We start from the raw sequence: 18,082 nt of genomic DNA, 5'->3' as shown, positions 1-18,082 counted from the left end.
CCATCTTTGTACGCCATCTGAATTTAGGTCTTTAATCTCTCGTGCCTTCATCTAACTTTGGGTCCCAGGTGACTTCCGACAGCAGGGAGGGGATGCTTGGTGCCAGGGGTGGCTAAAGATATATCTTAGTTTCAAAGTGACAGCTAGGATCAGTAGGGAGCCATCTCCTTATTAGTACTTTTTTTCAAATAGCTTCCAAACAATTTTTTTTTGAATGAAACCATGCATGAAGTTTTCTCGAAATGAATTCTGAAGGATAAGATCTTTTTATCGGCATTCTTTCACTGGTCATGGTTCCATTATTTTTGCTGCTAATGAATACATTACCACACAGACTGCAGCGGTACAAGAAGGCGGCTCACCGCCACCTTCTCGAGGGCAATTAGGGATGGGCAATAAATGCCGGCCTCGCCAGCAACGCCCACATCCCATGAACTAATAAAAAAAACTTGGAATTTTCTATCATTAGCTTTTAAAGAGCAAGATAACCTATTAGTAAAATAGCCATTATAATATGCACTCAAATATAACTCAAACATGTAACAACTTCATTTGGCAATTTAATCAACCATCACTTTGTGTCAGCCGTGGCTCAGTGGGTCATGCTTGTGCCTCATAAGTCAAAAGGTTATGGGTTCAAGTCCTACTCCAGGAACTTCAGCACAAAATCTAAGCTGAGATTTCTAGCACAGTACTGAGGAGAGTGCTGCACTGTCTTTCAGATGAGATATTAAACCATCTGCACTCTCAGGTGGACAGTGTGCTATTTTGAAGAAGAGCAGGAGAGTTCTTCCTGGTATCCTGGTCAATATTTATCCCTCAACCAACACCAAAAAAAACAGATTATCTCATTGCTGTTTGTGGGATCTTGCAGTGCGCAAACACATCGGCTGCCGCGTTGCCTACATTACAACAGTGACTACACTTCAAAAGTACTTCATTGGCTGTAAAGCGTTTTGGGACATCCTGAGGTTGTGAAAGGTGCTATATAAATGCAAGTTTTTCTTTCTTTGTACATGACTACAGTTAACTATTAAATATACACCTTTCATTGGGATTTCCATAGTTAATTATAAGCAAATTGTTCTTATATTTTCTAATCAATTTTTCTAATCTTTATTAGTTTTACATGAATCAATCAATTGATTACATTCCTTTGTAAATGATCAATTCTCTGATGCTTTGCATCATCTACTGTCTCTGTTATCTGTTATTCCTCATTGTCTCTATTGCAAATATTGTTCACTGTGACTTTATCCTTGATTATTTGACTATTTTTAGTAGTTCCCCCTTTTGCCTTTTCAGGTTTTCTAATTATCTTCATTTTCTATACAATATTTTTCTTCCTCTTTACTCCGTGCCTCTCTTTCTCTTTACACTTTTTTCTGTATCCCCCCCAATCCCTGCATTGCAACTGATGCTGTTTACCTCCTCCATATCTTGTCCCCTATATTTTATTCCACTCCTTTTCAAATGCTAGAATTGCATTTGCATTGGCTGCTTTCCAAAGAACAGCTATTTATGTCAGCAGCTGTTGATTCCTGTTTTTCCATGCATATTAATATTTGAATTCCACGATTTCTCCTGCCTCCGCCCATCCTTTCAAATATTTCAAAATTATTTTTATCTCTCAATGATCCACGTCAGTATTACATATTTACTGGGGTTGATTTTTCAGAGAGAAGACACTCTTCCCGTCAATCTGTGCTGGATTCAATCCTAAAATTCAAAAATGAAGAAAGCTCTCGCCCAGTGGCCCACACAGTATAAATATTAATTTAAAGTATGCTTCTGTATGACAGGGATGAACTCAATTCATATTGCATCTGTAGTCCAAACTAGGCCGCATTTCCCATTTTGTCACGAATGTTCGAACGGAATGCGGTACATAGTTTGATTAAGACAAAGGCAATCCACTGAGACACAAGAAAAGTCAATATAGTTTAGTACAATCAGACCACATGCCTTACTGCAAACAGTCTCAGGAACACACATAATGGCCCCGATATTTCTGGGGAGGCAGGGGGAGCACAGGGGAGCGTAGTAGCGTGCCTAAAACCCGGAAAGCACGGAGACACGGAGGTCCTGCCAATATTAACGGCAGGACCTCATTGACATTTTCTTCTTCCATTTCTCGTCTGGCAGCCGGCCAGATTGGCCTGCTCCCGGGCGGGAAAATCAGCGGCAGGAGGCCGCAGCCAGGGACCCGAGGGCAATCGGGAGAGATTGGGGCTTGGGGGGTTGGTCAGAACCCAGGAATCGGGAGGGAGGGAGGGAGAGATTGGGGCCTGGAGGTAGGGGGGGTGGCGCCGATTGCAGCAATGAGGAGAGGCCACGATCAGCAGAAGGGAGGCCGAAGGCTTCCTGGCGGGGCCGAGAGAAACATTCCTGCTCCTCTTGGCCCACAAGGAGAGCTCTAAAAAGCACTAACTTGCTGGAGCCGGAGGATCCTGCCTCCCTTTCGCTGTCAGGTTTTCCGAGCCTTGGGAAACCTGGCCGGCAGTTGTTAAATATAAATCAAGCTCCCAATTGCACTGCGCTCCCCGACTTTTAATTTTTAACACACCCCCCCATCGCTCCCCCCTCCCCTTGACCTTCATTGCAGGCTCCATATTGCATACAGGGGATTTGAATCCAATAAATATTCCTAATTCATCCATTGGGAGGCATATTGCTCTGTTACAGAAGCTGTACGATACTGAACAAAGCATCAATATCTATCCTCTGGAGAAAGAAAGCAAAGCAACTCAATCACTCAGAGCAGAAGATAATGGAGTTTTTGAAATAAACTTAGCCCAGTTTTACTCTATTTTCCGAGAGGGTTGTGAGAGTGTGTGAGAGCGGGAGTCAGAGACAGGGAGAAAGTGGGTTGATTTACATGTCAGCCCAGTCTCCCAGGAGACAATAGATAAACTCCAATTTCATTTTACACATATGAAAGGTAAAAACCCACCTTGAAAAAGATCATGCTACACGACCAATGGTTACAGTGGAAACTCTGCAGCAGGCTTTCAGAACAAGCTGTTTCAGAGGGTTTGGCCTAATTTAAAAACTTCCTACTGCAGTAACATCGGCCTGTTAAATCCATAGGCCAATTTCCTTTGATTGAATTAACGTTTCAAAAAAAGGAATATTTGTTGGTAAAAATATAGACAGCTGTCCTAATAAGCATAACACAAATGTCACAAAACATCGTACAAATGTTCTAATTAAATTCCTGCTCTCCTCCTGCACCTTTCCAAATGACTCAGTAAACACAGAATGAAATAAGCAGATGCCCTACTCTTCCGTGGGCGAAGTTCCTGGACGTTCCCCGAGTCTGGGATGGGTGGGGCTCGGGGGTTGGCTTGGAATTCAAACAAATATGCAACAGAAAGCCTCCTGCTCCAGCCTTGCTCTTCAAGGGCCTACTCACTCGTTGCCCACATTCTAGACTGCCAGCCTCTCCAGAATTCATATTATTGAGAACCCCTCCAAGGGGGTCATTTTGACTCTGTGTGATAGTGTAAACACAGGTGGTAGCAAATCGCAGTTTTACACTTCTCTCGATTGACTTCAAAGTTAAAATTCCCCAACCCCCCCCCCCCCGCCAGACAGTAAGGGATAAATTTTTGTCTTTAGCACTCCAGAGCAGAGCTTTACATGCTGGGAGCTCATATCAGGAATTTGGACAGGCCCCACTATTACGTGGGCCTGCGAATCAGGCACACACCGGAATTTTCAGTATGTGCTCCCGGAACATAGAAAAATAGCAGCAGGAGTAGGCCAATCGGCCCTTCGAGCCTGCTCCGCCATTCAATATGATCATGGCTGATCCTCTATCTCAAAACCATATTCCCGCTCTCTCCCCCTACCCCTTGATGCCTTTTGTGTCCAGAAATCTATCTAGCTCCTTCTTAAATATATTCAGTGACTTGGCCTCCACAGCCTTCGGTGGTAGAGAATTCCACAGGTTCACCACCCTCTGAGTGAATATATTTCCCCTCATCTCAGTCCCAATGTCCTACCCCGTATCCTGAGACTGTGACCCCTCGTTCTGGACCCCCCCAGCTAGGGGAAACATCCTCCCTGCATCCAGTCTGTCAAGCCCTGTCAGAATTTTATACGTTTCAATGAGATCCCCTCTCATTCTTCTAAACTCGAGTGAATACAGGCCGAGTCCACCCAATCTCTCCTCATACAACAGTCCTGCCGTCCCAGGAATCAGTCTGGTGAACTTCGGTGAACATGAAACACCACTTTGGGAGTGCTAAAGACAAAATTTTACCCAGTAGCCTCTTCTACTCTCACATTCACCACAGGGAATCAGGGGGAAAACTCTCCAGTGGCTGGAGTCATACCGAGCACAAAGGAAGATGGTAGTGGTTGTTGGTGGCCAATCATCTCAGCCCCAGGACATTGCTGCAGGAGTTCCTCGAGGCAGTGTCCTTGGCCCAACCATCTTCAGCTGCTTCATCAATGACCTTCCCTCCATCATAAGGTCAGAAATGGGGATGTTCGCTGATGATTGCACAGTGTTCACTTCCATCAGCAACCCCTCAGATAATGAAGCAGTCCGAGCCCGCATGCAGCAAGACCTGGACAACATCCAGGCTTGGGCTCATAAGTGGCAAGTAACATTCGTGCCAGACAAGTGCCAGGCAATGACCATCTCCAACAAGAGAGAGTCTAACCACCTCCCCTTGACATTCAACGGCATTACCATTGCCGAATCCCCCACCATCAACATCCTGGGGGACACCATTGACCAGAAACTTAACTGGACCAGCCATATAAATACTGTGGCTACAAGAGCAGGTCAGAGGCTGGGTATTTTGCGACGAGTGACTCACCTCCTGACTCCCCAAAGTCTTTCCACCATCTACAAGGCACAGGTCAGGAGTGTGATGGAATACTCTCCACTTGCTTGGATGAGTGCAGCTCCAACAACACTCAAGAAGCTTGACACCATCCAGGACAAAGCAGCCCGCTTGATTGGCACCCCATCCACCACCCTAAACATTCACTCCCTTCACCACCGGCGTACAGTGGCTGCAGTGTGTACCATCCACAGGATGCACTGCAGCAACTCGTCAAGGTTTCTTCAACAGCATCTTCCAAACCCGCGACCTCTACCACCTAGAAAGACAAGAGCAGCAGGCACATGGGAACAACACCACCTGCACGTTCCCCTCCAAGTCACACACCATCCCGACTTGGAAATATATCGCCGTTCCTTCATCGTCGCTGGGTCAAATTCCTGGAACTCCCTTCCTAAACAGCACTGTGGGAGAACCGTCACCACACGGACTGCAGAGGTTCAAGAAGGCGGCTCACCACCACCTTCTCAAGGGCAATTAGGGATGGGCAATAAATGCCGGCCTCGCCAGCGACGCCCACGTCCCATGAACGAATGAAAAAAAAACATCATTTCCATTGTGAATGTTTGTATTTTTGTTTAAGTTTGCATTGTTTATCATACTTTGTAATAAATTAGATTAAATTGATTTGATAAATGGTATGGTGAAATTGCTTCTCTCTTATCTTCTGGGCTGACATCCTCTTCAATTCAGTAAGAGGTAAATACAAAAGAGTTTCGAACATGTTGCCTGATTCACCGTCAGACATTGTACAGGGAGACGAGTCATTCAGCTCCTAATGTGAAACAGCCTAAGATGGGGAGAAAGAACCAGTCATAATATTCTCGGGCAGGGAAATCAACTTTCATGTAATTTATCAAACCACCTGTTGTGTAAAAAAGGACAAAATATACACATAAAGAATGCCAATTTTGCTGGCTGTTAAATATGTGGGTCTTTAAATAAAATGGATTACCCGATGTATTCTTAGAACTTTGATTGAATCCAATAGAACATAATTAACAATTGAGATTGGATCAAAATAGTGACGGCTTAGTATTCTGTGTTTAGAATCAGACGGCTTTCATTCAACCAATGGTGATGTTGGCCAGTGACAGTCAGGCAGGTTGTTTATTTAAAAGGGACAGTGAGGTAGAATCCAGAAGGTTCGTCCAATAAAAGAAGCCCTTTGATGTCAGCCCAGAAGATAAGAGTGAAGCAATTTCACCATATCATTTATCAAATCAATTTAATCTAATTCATGATGTGGACTGGGGCTCACCTGACGAAGGAGAAAGCCTCCGAAAGCTTGTGATTTTCAAATAAAACAGTTGGACTATAACCTGGTGTTGTAAGATTCCTTACATTAATCTAATTTATTACAAAGTACGATAAACAATGCAAATGTAAACAAAAACACAAACGTTCTTACAAGGAGTTATTCTATTTAACACTAAACTATTAATCTTACCATTCTCAGAAACAATTCTTGCAGGAGAAAAAAGCAGAGAAAGGCTTTGGGGGCCCTTTTATACTCTTTCACCGATTAATAATCTCTTGCTTTCAAAACGACATCAATCTTAATATTATATCCCCATATTATTGATAAATATTACATTAAATCAGATGTAATATTACCTTGGAGGTTGGTGACTAGACCATTTAATTTTAGCTTTAATAAAGGCATCAAAGAATCAACGGTACTATTTCATTGCTGGGCTAATGCAGATTAAACCTGCATTTTGATTAACAACCAGTAGCACTTCAGAACATCTTGGCAACAGCAGTGCACACCAATTATCTTTAAAGAGGGTTTTCTGGTAAGTGCATATAATTATAACAAAGAAAACCAACTGATATTTAGTTCACCTCCTGCAATGTTGCTCCTGGGAGGAATTGGACTGCAGATCAAAGCTTATTTCTTGCAATCTCCATTGCGAGAAGGAATAGTAATTGGAGCCAAATTTCAGAATGGACTTATTGTTTTTATTGTTAATATTTGACGTGTTAAATTTTAATTTTAGGGATATATAGCAATGGAGTAAGGAATGACAATTTTTTTTTTCTGGAATGCCTATTTACGACCGACTAATAAGGTGACACTGAATTGCCTCAGTCGTTATCAGCAAGATAAAACAAACTTACAAGTGCCTTCTTGTGAAAAGGCACAACTAATACAATAATTGAAACATAAAGTCTAATTTAAACAAAAGGGAGACTTATAAATCTAAATCATAATGGCCCAGAAATTGCTTTCAAAATAACTGTGAGCCCAACAGCGCTCACCGTTATTAGTGGCGAAATCGAAGAGCAAGTTTCAGTGACCGCACATGCGCAGTCAAACGCGGAAATCCGGAACTTGCTCTTCCTGGTTCGCCGGCGATGTGACAGCGAAGGGATATCGCTGGCTGCAATCAATGGAATCAACGGACCGGCGCCAACTTGCTCCCCTGGCCAGCTGGAAACAAACTAATCTCGCCGCAAAACAGGTGCACATAGTTTTTTAAGTCTAAACTAATTTTTAACGGCGTGGTAAATCTTAATGACTGCCAAACAACCCCTCTGGCACTAAAAATTAACTTTTAAAAATGTGGAGTCTCATTACTCCTGATTTTGATAGTTTTTGGACATTTAAAAAATTGAGGAGCAGTCCCCTTAAATAATGGAATAGGGGGTTTGACCCCTCACACTCCATGTGCACATGAAAAACAGTTCAATCCAGGCCGTAAAAGCTGAAAGCAGCCTGGGTATCTGTGAAGTGCCTTAAAAACATAAACATGACGCCACTGCTTCATGCAACACTCCCCATCCCAAATGTCCAATGTCGCAGGGAAGGACTCCCAAATAGAGAGCCTTCCACTGGGGTCCCCCGCCTCCGCCGGATGGCAAGATGGAATGCCAGGGCATGTCCGGACGGAAGAGTCTAGAACTGGGGGGCATAGTCGCAGGATAAGGGGTCGGCCACTTAGAACCGAGATGAGGAGGAATTTCTTCACTCAGAGGGTTGTGAATCTTTGGCATTCTCTACCCCAGAGTGCTGTGGATGCTCAGTCATTGAGTATATTCAAGGCTGAGATAGACAGATTTCTGGACTCTAGGGGAATCAAGGGATATGGGGATCGGGCGGGAAAGTAGAAATGAGGTTGAAGATCAGCCGTGATCTGATTGAATGGCGGAGCAGGTTCGAGGGGCCGTACGGCCTACTCCTGCTTCTCTTTCTTATTTTTAAAAAATTTTTTTTTTATTTGTTCACGGGATGTGGGCGCCACTGGCAAGGCCGGCATTTATTGCCCATCCCTAATTGCCCTCGAGAAGGTGGTGGTGAGCCGCCTTCTTGAACCGCTGCAGTCCGTGTGGTGACGGTTCTCCCACAGTGCTGTTAGGAAGGGAGTGCCAGGATTTTGACCCAGCGACAATGAAGGAACGGCGATATATTTCCAAGTCGGGATTGTGTGTGACTTGGAGGGGAACGTGCAGGTGGTGTTGTTCCCATGCGCCTGCTGCCCTTGTCCTTCTAGGTGGTAGAGGTCGCGGGTTTGGGAGGTGCTGTCGAAGAAGCCTTGGCGAGTTGCTGCAGTGCATCCTGTGGATGGTGCACACTGCAGCCACAGTGCGCCGGTGGTGAAGGGAGTGAATGTTTAGGGTGGTGGATGGGGTGCCAATCAAGCGGGCTGCTTTATCTTGGATGGTGTCGAGCTTCTTGAGTGTTGTTGGAGCTGCACTCATCCAGGCAAGTGGAGAGTATTCCATCACACTCCTGACTTGTTCCTTGTAGATGGTGGAAAGGCTTTGGGGAGTCAGGAGGTGAGTCACTCGCCACAGAATACCCAGCCTCTGACCTGCTCTTGTAGCCACAGTATTTATATGGCTGGTCCAGTTAAGTTTCTGGTCAATGGTGACCCCCAGGATGTTGATGGTGGGGGATTCGGCGATGGTAATGCCGTTGAATGTCAAGGGGAGGTGGTTAGACTCTCTCTTGTTGGAGATGGTCATTGCCTGGCACTTGTCTGGCGCGAATGTTACTTGCCACTTATGAGCCCAAGCCTGGATGTTGTCCAGGTCTTGCTGCATGCAGGCTCGGACTGCTTCATTATCTGAGGGGTTACGAATGGAACTGAACACTGTGCAGTCATCAGCGAACATCCCCATTTCTGACCTTATGATGGAGGGAAGGTCATTGATGAAGCAGCTGAAGATGGTTGGGCCTAGGACACTGCCCTGAGGAACTCCTGCAGCAATGCCTTGGGGCTGAGATGATTGGCCTCAAACAACCACTACCATCTTCCTTTGTGCTAGGTATGACTCCAGCCACTGGAGAGTTTTCCCCCTGATTCCCATTGACTTCAATTTTACTCGGGCTCCTTGGTGCCACACTCGGTCAAATGCTGCCTTGATGTCAAGGGCAGTCACTCTCACCTCACCTCTGGAATTCAGCTCTTTTGTCCATGTTTGGACCAAGGCTGTAATGAGGTCTGGAGCCGAGTGGTCCTGGCGGAACCCAAACTGAGCATCGGTGAGCAGGTTATTGCTGAGTAAGTGCCGCTTGATAGCACTGTCGACGACACCTTCCATCACTTTGCTGATGATTGAGAGTAGACTGATGGGGCGGTAATTGGCCGGATTGGATTTGTCCTGCTTTATGTGGACAGGACATACCTGGGCAATTTTCCACATTGTCGGGTGGATGCCAGTGTTGTAGCTGTACTGGAACAGCTTGGCTGGAGGCGCAGCTAGTTCTGGAGCACAAGTCTTCAGCACTACAGCTGGGATGTTGTCAGGGCCCATAGCCTTTGCTGTATCCAGTGCACTCAGCCGTTTCTTGATATCACGTGGAGTGAATCGAATTGGCCGAAGACTGGCTTCCGTGATGGTGGGGATATCGGGAGGAGGCTGAGATGGATTATCCACTCGGCACTTCTGGCTGAAGATGGTTGCAAACGCTTCAGCCTTGTCTTTTTCACTCACGTGCTGGACTCCGCCATCATTGAGAATGGGGATGTTTGCAGAGCCTCCTCCTCCCGTTAGTTGTTTAATTGTCCACCACCATTCACGACTGGATGTGGCAGGACTGCAGAGCTTTGATCTGATCCGTTGGTTGTGGAATCGCTTAGCTCTGTCTATAGCATGTTGCTTCCGCTGTTTAGCATGCAGGTAGTCCTGAGTTGTAGCTTCACCAGGTTGGCACCTCATTTTTAGGTACGCCTGGTGCTGCTCCTGGCATGCTCTTCTACACTCCTCATTGAACCAGGGTTGATCCCCTGGCTTGTTGGTAATGGTAGAGTGAGGAATATGCCGGGCCATGAGGTTACAGATTGTGCTGGAATACAATTCTGCTGCTGCTGATGGCCCACAGCGCCTCATGGATGCCCAGTTTTGAGCTGCTAGATCTGTTCTGAATCTATCCCATTTAGCACGGTGGTAGTGCCACACAACACGTTGGATGGTGTCCTCAGTGCGAAGACGGGATTTCATCTCCACGAGGACTGTGCGGTGGTCACTCCTACCAATACTGTCATGGACAGATGCATTTGCGACAGGTAGATTGGTGAGGACGAGGTCAAGTAAGTTTTTCCCTCGTGTTGGTTCGCTCACCACCTGCTGCAGGCCCAGTCTAGCAGCTATGTCCTTCAGGACTCGGCCAGCTCGGTCAGTAGTGGTGCTACCGAGCCACTCTTGGTGATGGACATTGAAGTCCCCCACCCAGAGTACATTTTGTGCCCTTGCTACCCTCAGTGCTTCCTCCAAGTGGTGTTCAACATGGAGGAGGACTGATTCATCAGCTGAGGGAGGACGGTAGGTGGTAATCAGCAGGAGGTTTCCTTGCCCATGTTTGACCTGATGCCATGAGATTTCATGGGGTCCAGAGTCAATGTTGAGGACTCCCAGGGCCACTCCCTCCTGACTGTATATCACTGTACCGCCACCTCTGGTGGGTCTGTCCTGCCGGTGGGACAGGACATACCCAGGGATGGTGATGGAAGAGTCTGGGACGTTGGCTGAAAGGTATGATTCTGTGAGTATGGCTATGTCAGGCTGTTGCTTGACTCGTCTGTGGGACAGCTCTCCCAATTTTGGCACAAGTCCCCAGATGTTAGTAAGGAGGACCTTGCAGGGTCGACTGGGCTTGGTGTTTTGCCGTTGTCGTGTCTGGTGCCTAGTGGTCCGATGCAGGGCGAGGCAGTGGAGCAGCCCCTACCGGAAATCCCCCCATGCAGAATGGAATGGCACCAAGGGCATTTCCGAGGGATGGCTCAAGCTGTGGGACGGAGGTTCCTGAGGGAGCCCTGCGCCGATGAGAAACTCTGCCCGAACTGGGGGTAAGACCGGGTGGGATCGCTCCACCCGCGTGAGCCTCCTCAATACATCTACTGGAGTCAGGGCCGAGTGCGACCTTCAACACCTGGATAGCTTTGGCCTCGGGCCAGATGTACCGCCAGGATATCCCGGGGATTTTTTTTTTGCAGGAATGCGATTGAGTCATGTCACGATATGTTAAAGATGTGCATCCGTGGTCCAAAGATGGGATTGATATATAAACACCTTGGGGGAGAATTTCCGCGGGGTTCTCTTGCTGTCACATCGGCCAAAACCCTGTAGAAACGGCATAATTTGGGTTCGGAGTTACGGCAGGAGATCGAGAGAATCCCCACGGAAATTCCAGGTAAATAGGGCGCTAAATTGGGCCGTGTAGCGCCCGTTGTTTTGGCACTCCACGGCCTCTTTGACATCCAAGATGGCGTCTTGGATACGCACGCACGTTTCCAGCGTGACGTGCGCCAGACGCCGTTTTGGTATAGGAGTTAGCGCAGATAACGAACGCTGGAATCATGTAAAGTAGGGAGAAAATGGCTTCAATCAGTGTACAACGCTGATTTAAAGTGATCGACACCATTTTGGGACTTAACGCTCAACTCAACGCACAGTCTTAACCCCGACCATCTGAACGTGTCTTAGAGTGCCTGGAGGACCCCCCACCGGCGCTATTTAAAGGGACCATGCAGGATTTACAGGTTAGTGGCTCGATTATTGCTTCTGGCTGCCGAGGCGTTTGTAACTGGTTTTGAAGGTCTGCTACGTTTGAATACTAGAACGCGGGGACATAGCCGAACATTTAGAGCCTGGACATGCAGGAGTGAAGCTAGGAAATGCTTCTATGTGCAAAGGGTGGGAGAAGTTTGGAACGCTCTTCTGCAAATGGTAGTTAATGCTAGCTCAATTGTTAATTCTAAATCTGAGATTGATAGATTTCTGTGAACCAAGAGTATTAAGGGTTATGGGACTAAGGCGGGTATATGGAGTTAGGTCAGAGGTCCACCCTGATCTGATCGAGTGGTGGAACAGACTCGAGGGGCTAAATGCCACTGCCACTTGTTGACTCCTGATATGTGCCAGCTTCTCCTGCAAGAAAGCGGGATGTGTGTCTGGGTGATGTGCCTATCATGGTTGAATAGCTGCCAGTGTGTGTGGCCTGTGAGTTGTGGGTGGGCGGCTTGCAACGGTGGTAATGTGTAAGGGTGAGAGGGTTGAGTGCTAATGGAAAGAGTTTGTTGGTATGTGGGTGATGTAATGTGTAGAGCAGTGGATGCAGCTAGTGGTGCAGTTGGTAGGAGACGCCACTTGACAGTTGACCTCACTCATCTTGACCACTCATGTCAAAGCATTGAACTTCTTCCTGTTCTGCGTCCACGTTCATGATGCTGTGCGCCTGGCATTGACTTCGTCCCCTACTGCCTCCCACTGCCTTTTGGGTGCATGTCTGGAGGGCCTTTTGCTTCCCCCCCCCCCCACCCCCGCGGATATAGGATGTCCCTCCTTCTGTCCACTTCTTGCACCAAGGCCTCTGGTGCATCAGTAGAGAACCTTGGTGCACGGAGTCTCAGATCGGCAGATTGGTCAGGTCTGGCATGCAGATTGGAGGATGTGGGATTTAGTGGTGCGCAACCTTTATTCGATATTTTAACATAACTCATCAGTATGTAAAAATAGGGATGGGACCTGTATCTGTGCTTTATGTGTGCGATGTCTGATTTCCTTTTGGACTCCGTGCAGACAGCAGGCTGTTATATTCAGCAAATAACAGGTACCAGCTACCTTTAAGAGATTTCTAACAGACAGCCTGCCTTTAAGAGATTGGAGCTTCCCCCTGCTGGTGGAAAGTGCGAATTGCATGGAATCCTCGTCCAACGCTGATTTCCAACACAGATTGCAGGTAAGTCCTCAGGCCTGACAAAAATCTCGTCCTGCCTGCGCAGGGACCATTGGGCGCGGGGTAATAGCGGATGGTGCTACCCACGCCCAAAAACAGGCCCTATCCAATTTTTTCCCCCATGTACACAAGAGGTGTCACCAATGAAGAATGGAAAATACTGACAGATGATTCAACAGTCGCACTATATATGACTGACTCGACATGCGTCACTGCCAAGAAATTTTGTTGCAGAGAGCTATTTTGTCCCTTTGTTTTCAACACATTTTCTCTGCTTCACATTCTCCTGTGCTGTGCCGTCTGGTTGAGAGAACAGGTGACTGAAGATATCTTCCTGGCGTAATTGCTCTGGAGAGAGTGCAGAGAAGATTTACAAGAATGTTGCTATGGCTTGAAAGTTGCAGCTACGAGGAGAGATTGGATAAGCTGGGGTTGTTTTCCTTGGAGCAGAGGAGGCTGAGGGGAGACTTGATTGAGGTGTATAAAATTATGAGGGGCCCAGATAGAGTAGACAGGAAGTACCTGTTTCCCCAAGCGGAGAGTTCAAGAACTAGAGGACATAGATTTAAGCTGATTGGCGGAAGGGTTAGAGGGGACATGAGGAAAAACATTTTTACCCAGAGGGTGGTGGGTGTATGGAATTCGCTGCCCGAATTGGTGGTAGAGGCAAGGACCCTCAACTCTTTTAGTAAGTACTCGGACCTGCACCTAAAGTGCTGTAAGCTGCAGGGCTACGGACCGGGTGCTGGAAGGTGGGATTAGAATGGGCACCTGGTTGTTCTTCGAGCCGGCGCGGACACGATGGGCCGAATGGCCCCCTTCTGTGCTGTATCTTTTCTATGGTTCTATGGTCTGCTGCGTGTCCAGCTGGTACACTTTGCTGGTTTCCCACCTCCCCTGTCATATAGGCAAATCTGCCTATTGATATTTCACTTGTGAGGATAGCCTCATCAATCGAATGAACGAGCCTTTACATCCTTCTTTCTTGAGGTTTTAAGGATCCTCCTGCTCTTACCTGGCCTATTCATTACTTGACTCAGTGGTGCCTATTGCTCCACACCTGATGAGCTTCCACAAAGTTGTGTCAGAGGACTCCAAGTATAAGAGCCAAATGGTCCACTGACTTGATAGTACATTAATTTTTGCATGCCTGAAACTGCATAATGGACTCTTTGGATGGTAATTAACTTGATCCAATCTGCTTTTATGACTGAATTTTGTTCTATTTCTTAGCCTTTTATTGCCTATTATTTTGGAATGATATGAAATTTTGATCATCTCTATTATATTCACGATGGGGTTTTTTTTTTGTTTGATGCCTGAAATTTATAGATAAACATGGAAGGAAACAAAAATAATTAAAGATGAACCAGACCCAAACAGACTAGGACCAGGTTCAATCTCCAGTCTGTGCTGAATTAGCCGATCTTAGCCAGGCTACTAGTAGGAGTATTCCAATTGATTGCAAGGTCACTGCAAGGGATGGGAAAATCGGCCTGGACTTTCGCTCTTGATTATTATCCATTGATCCCTATTGGAGTGGGAGTCTGATCGGCTGCAATGTTATCCTTGCTGCCAATTTACTGTCAAGGTTAATGTATGAAGAATGATCCCTTGAGCAAGATACCTGAAGGCAATAATCGACCAAGCACCAATAGCCCAACATGGAGTCACTCTTACAGCAGAGGAAGGGAGGGAGAGGGGGAGCTGATGGTGAGTAGCTGTTTTGAGACTTGCTCGAGTTGTTTGAATTCTGTTTTGTGCTTGATTTTTGAAATTTGGAAACTTCTACTGGGAAAACTTAAAGAAAAAAAGACAGAGCAGAAAAAGCAAATTTTGCATATAAATAGGGTCTGATGCAGTTATCGAAACCAATCATTTTTACTAAGTTTGCAGCATGAATTTAATCCGAAGATTACATGGTCTAGATTTCCCTCCCCGTTACCACCCGTTTGGGCCAGATGTATTGAAACAATGAAGGAATGACGCCATCTGATGGGTGGTTCGAATGCTGTTGTGTTTTGCCATCCAGCATCGCTAAAGAGATCAGAGGGCGTTAAATTTGAAATAATCTGAAAGCTGAGTGCAATTGAACGGAGGTGATCGACTGCACACAAGTACTTCTCCCTCTTGGCCGCACTTGCTACTTCATCCTCTCATCATGCACCCTATGCTAAGCTGCCGGATAAGGCACAGGCTGACCCATTTCCACTCTTGTAGGAGAAGCTGGCACGGTATAGAAGGGAGAGTATGAAAAGAGGAGGAGGCACTGCGTCTGTACACATGCTGACACTTGTGGAACATCATTGGCAGGGAGAAGGCATGCAGCATTGGAGATGGCCAGGCTGGAGGCCTGACACATCACAGTGTTGGCCATTTTTTTTTACAGCACAGAAACAGGCCATTCTGCCCAACTGGTCTATGCCAGCGTTTATGCTCCACACGAGCATCTTCCCACCCAACTTCATCTAACTCAATCAGCATATCCTTCTATTCCTTTCACCCTCGTACTTATCTAGCTTCCTCTTAAATGCATCGATGCTAGTCGCCTCAACTATTCCTTGCGGTAGCGAGTTCCACATTCTAACCACTCTCTGGGTAAAGAAGTTTCTCCTGAATTCTTTATTGGATTTATTAGTAACTATCATATATTAGATTGCCATTCATCTGATTTCTCTCTGTCCTTTTCCCTTTCTATTTAATTCTCTCATTCACATTCCCACACACTGAGCATGACAACCTGCTGGTGCATTGTGCTGTCTCTTAACTGCTACTGATTACCCTTGCCTTTAGAGAAAGACTTGCGATTATATAGCACCTTTCATGACCTCACGACGTCCCAAAGCTCTTTGCAGCCAATGAAGCACTTTTTGAAGTGTAGTCACTGTTGTAATGTAGGAAACGTGGCAGCCAATTTGTGCACAGCAAGATCCCACAAACAGTAATGTGATAATGACCAGATAATCTGTTTTAATGATGTTGGTTGAGGGGTAAATATTGGCCAGGACACCAGGGAGAACTCCCCTGCTCTTCTTCAAATAGTGCCATTGAATCCTTTATGTCCACCTGAGAAGGCAGACTGGCCCTCGGTTTAACTTCTAATCCGAAAGACGGCACCTCCGACAGGCACTAGGGGCTCACACAAGGGTTATAATTAGTGTTGGACATTTGTATAAGCCAGTAATTGGACAATACTTTTTGAAATCTTTGTGCGCAGAGAGTGTTCTTGTAGTAGCTGGACTCCGCAATGTCAGGTGACTTGGAAATAAATATTAGTCTTTAGCTGGACGCAGTTTACTTGAGGGTGGAAGGACTGGGAGAGATGTTGGCCATGGCCGATAATGAAAAGGACCAGGGATTGTTTGGGTGAAGTGTTCTTTAATGAGCTGCCGCTGAAGAGCTCTGGCTGTGGGCAGTGTTAGAGTCCTCCCACTTCCTCACCATCCTGGATATCAACAGTGTCCTCTCAATCATCATGCTGAAGGCCCTCATCCAATGGTGGCTCCATGTGTTGTCCCCGTTGCAGAGCAAAGTTATGCAGCATACAGCAAACCGCTGTCCTATGAGGCAGTAACGTAGGAAGCCATCAGACTTGTCCAGGCAGCGGAATCGTTTGCTTGAGGCCTCCAGTGGTCTGCTTGATGAAAGCTCTAGTTGACCCATGGACCTTACTGTAGCGCGGTTGAGCTGCCGAGAGTTCCCGACAGGAGTCATGAGCCAAGTGTGCTGGCGATAGGCTTTGTCCCCAGGCAGTCACTTGCTGTACAGGGGCAAAAAGCTGGTTGGGGGGTGGGGGGGAAGGAGAGACGGGATGGAGGATTGCCACAATATCAAAGTGTCATGGCAGCTGCCAGGAAAGCGGGCTCAGACCTGCATGATACACTGCTGGTGATCACACTCCAGCTGCACATTAACGGAGTGAAATCCCTTGTGATTCTTGAAGGCAGTGGGGTGGACATGGGTGCAGTTAATGATGCCCTGGACTGGGGGTGGGACCAGCTTCTGGCAGTCTGGTGTTTGCAGTAGTAAGGAGGGCCAGACCATGTCTGAAGCTCCCCTCGTGTCAAGCCATTGAAGGGAGCGTTAAGGAAACGGGTTCACTGTCACTTTCTGGGAGATACAGAGACATCTGCGCCCACTCCTTGCAGTTCAGTGATGCAAGACACAGTCTCTGAGATATTACTGGTGAATGTTATCCCGGACTGAATAGTCCCAATCAGGTCTTAGAAGCCTTGTGAAAGTTTGCTGTTCAAAGCGACTACTGCCAATTAGAAAATTATCTAATGTACCATCGGTTTATTCAAAATAGGATTACCTTTTGTGTCTATTTTTGCCCTGGGGATCGATCATAGTGCAGTCCTGAGAAGGTCTGCCAATTCTTTGTTGCCTGCATTCTGTGCAAGATGGCAGGCCAGCATGGGATCGCTATTGACTTGTCACAGGGCAGTAACGACAGACAGCAGATAGCTGCAGATGACCAAAGGAAGGGGCCAGAGGCAAGACCATGTTGCTCTACAAGCTGTCCATGCTGTACTCATATTTAATCACTTTTTATAGAGGGGCAAGGTATCACAAGGACAGGCGTGGTGCATGGGCGCTGACTGCTCGGCTCGTTGTAAGATCTCAAGGGACATTGGCCTTCTGCTTCTTGGGCTCTCAAAGAAATAGCACACAGTGAGGATAACTTACTCTGACCTAATTGTTTATTCAACTGTGCTAAACTGTTATGCCTCTTCACCATGGAATCCTAAGGACAAGACGTTACAGACTGATACGGAAAAAAAATGGGGCTTAATTCTGGCTCTATGGAGAAGGTGCAGTGCATTAGATTTATTAGAATGGGGCACTGGTCTTACATAAAAAAATTAGTTGGCAAATGTTTTTTATTTGTTTGTGAAGAAGATCCAGAAGAGTTAGGTGACACCACGGCCCCAAAATTCCATAGGGATTTTCCTGATCTCCCACTGTAATTCTGGTGGGAGATCAGTGGAACCCCCCCACCCAGGGACATGGCATAAATGGTCATTTTCAACTATTT

This window comes from Heptranchias perlo, chromosome 8 (genome assembly GCF_035084215.1).
Source record: "Heptranchias perlo isolate sHepPer1 chromosome 8, sHepPer1.hap1, whole genome shotgun sequence".
NCBI classification, from domain to species: Eukaryota; Metazoa; Chordata; class Chondrichthyes; order Hexanchiformes; family Hexanchidae; genus Heptranchias; species Heptranchias perlo.
Note: the sequence above shows the minus strand (reverse complement) of the source record.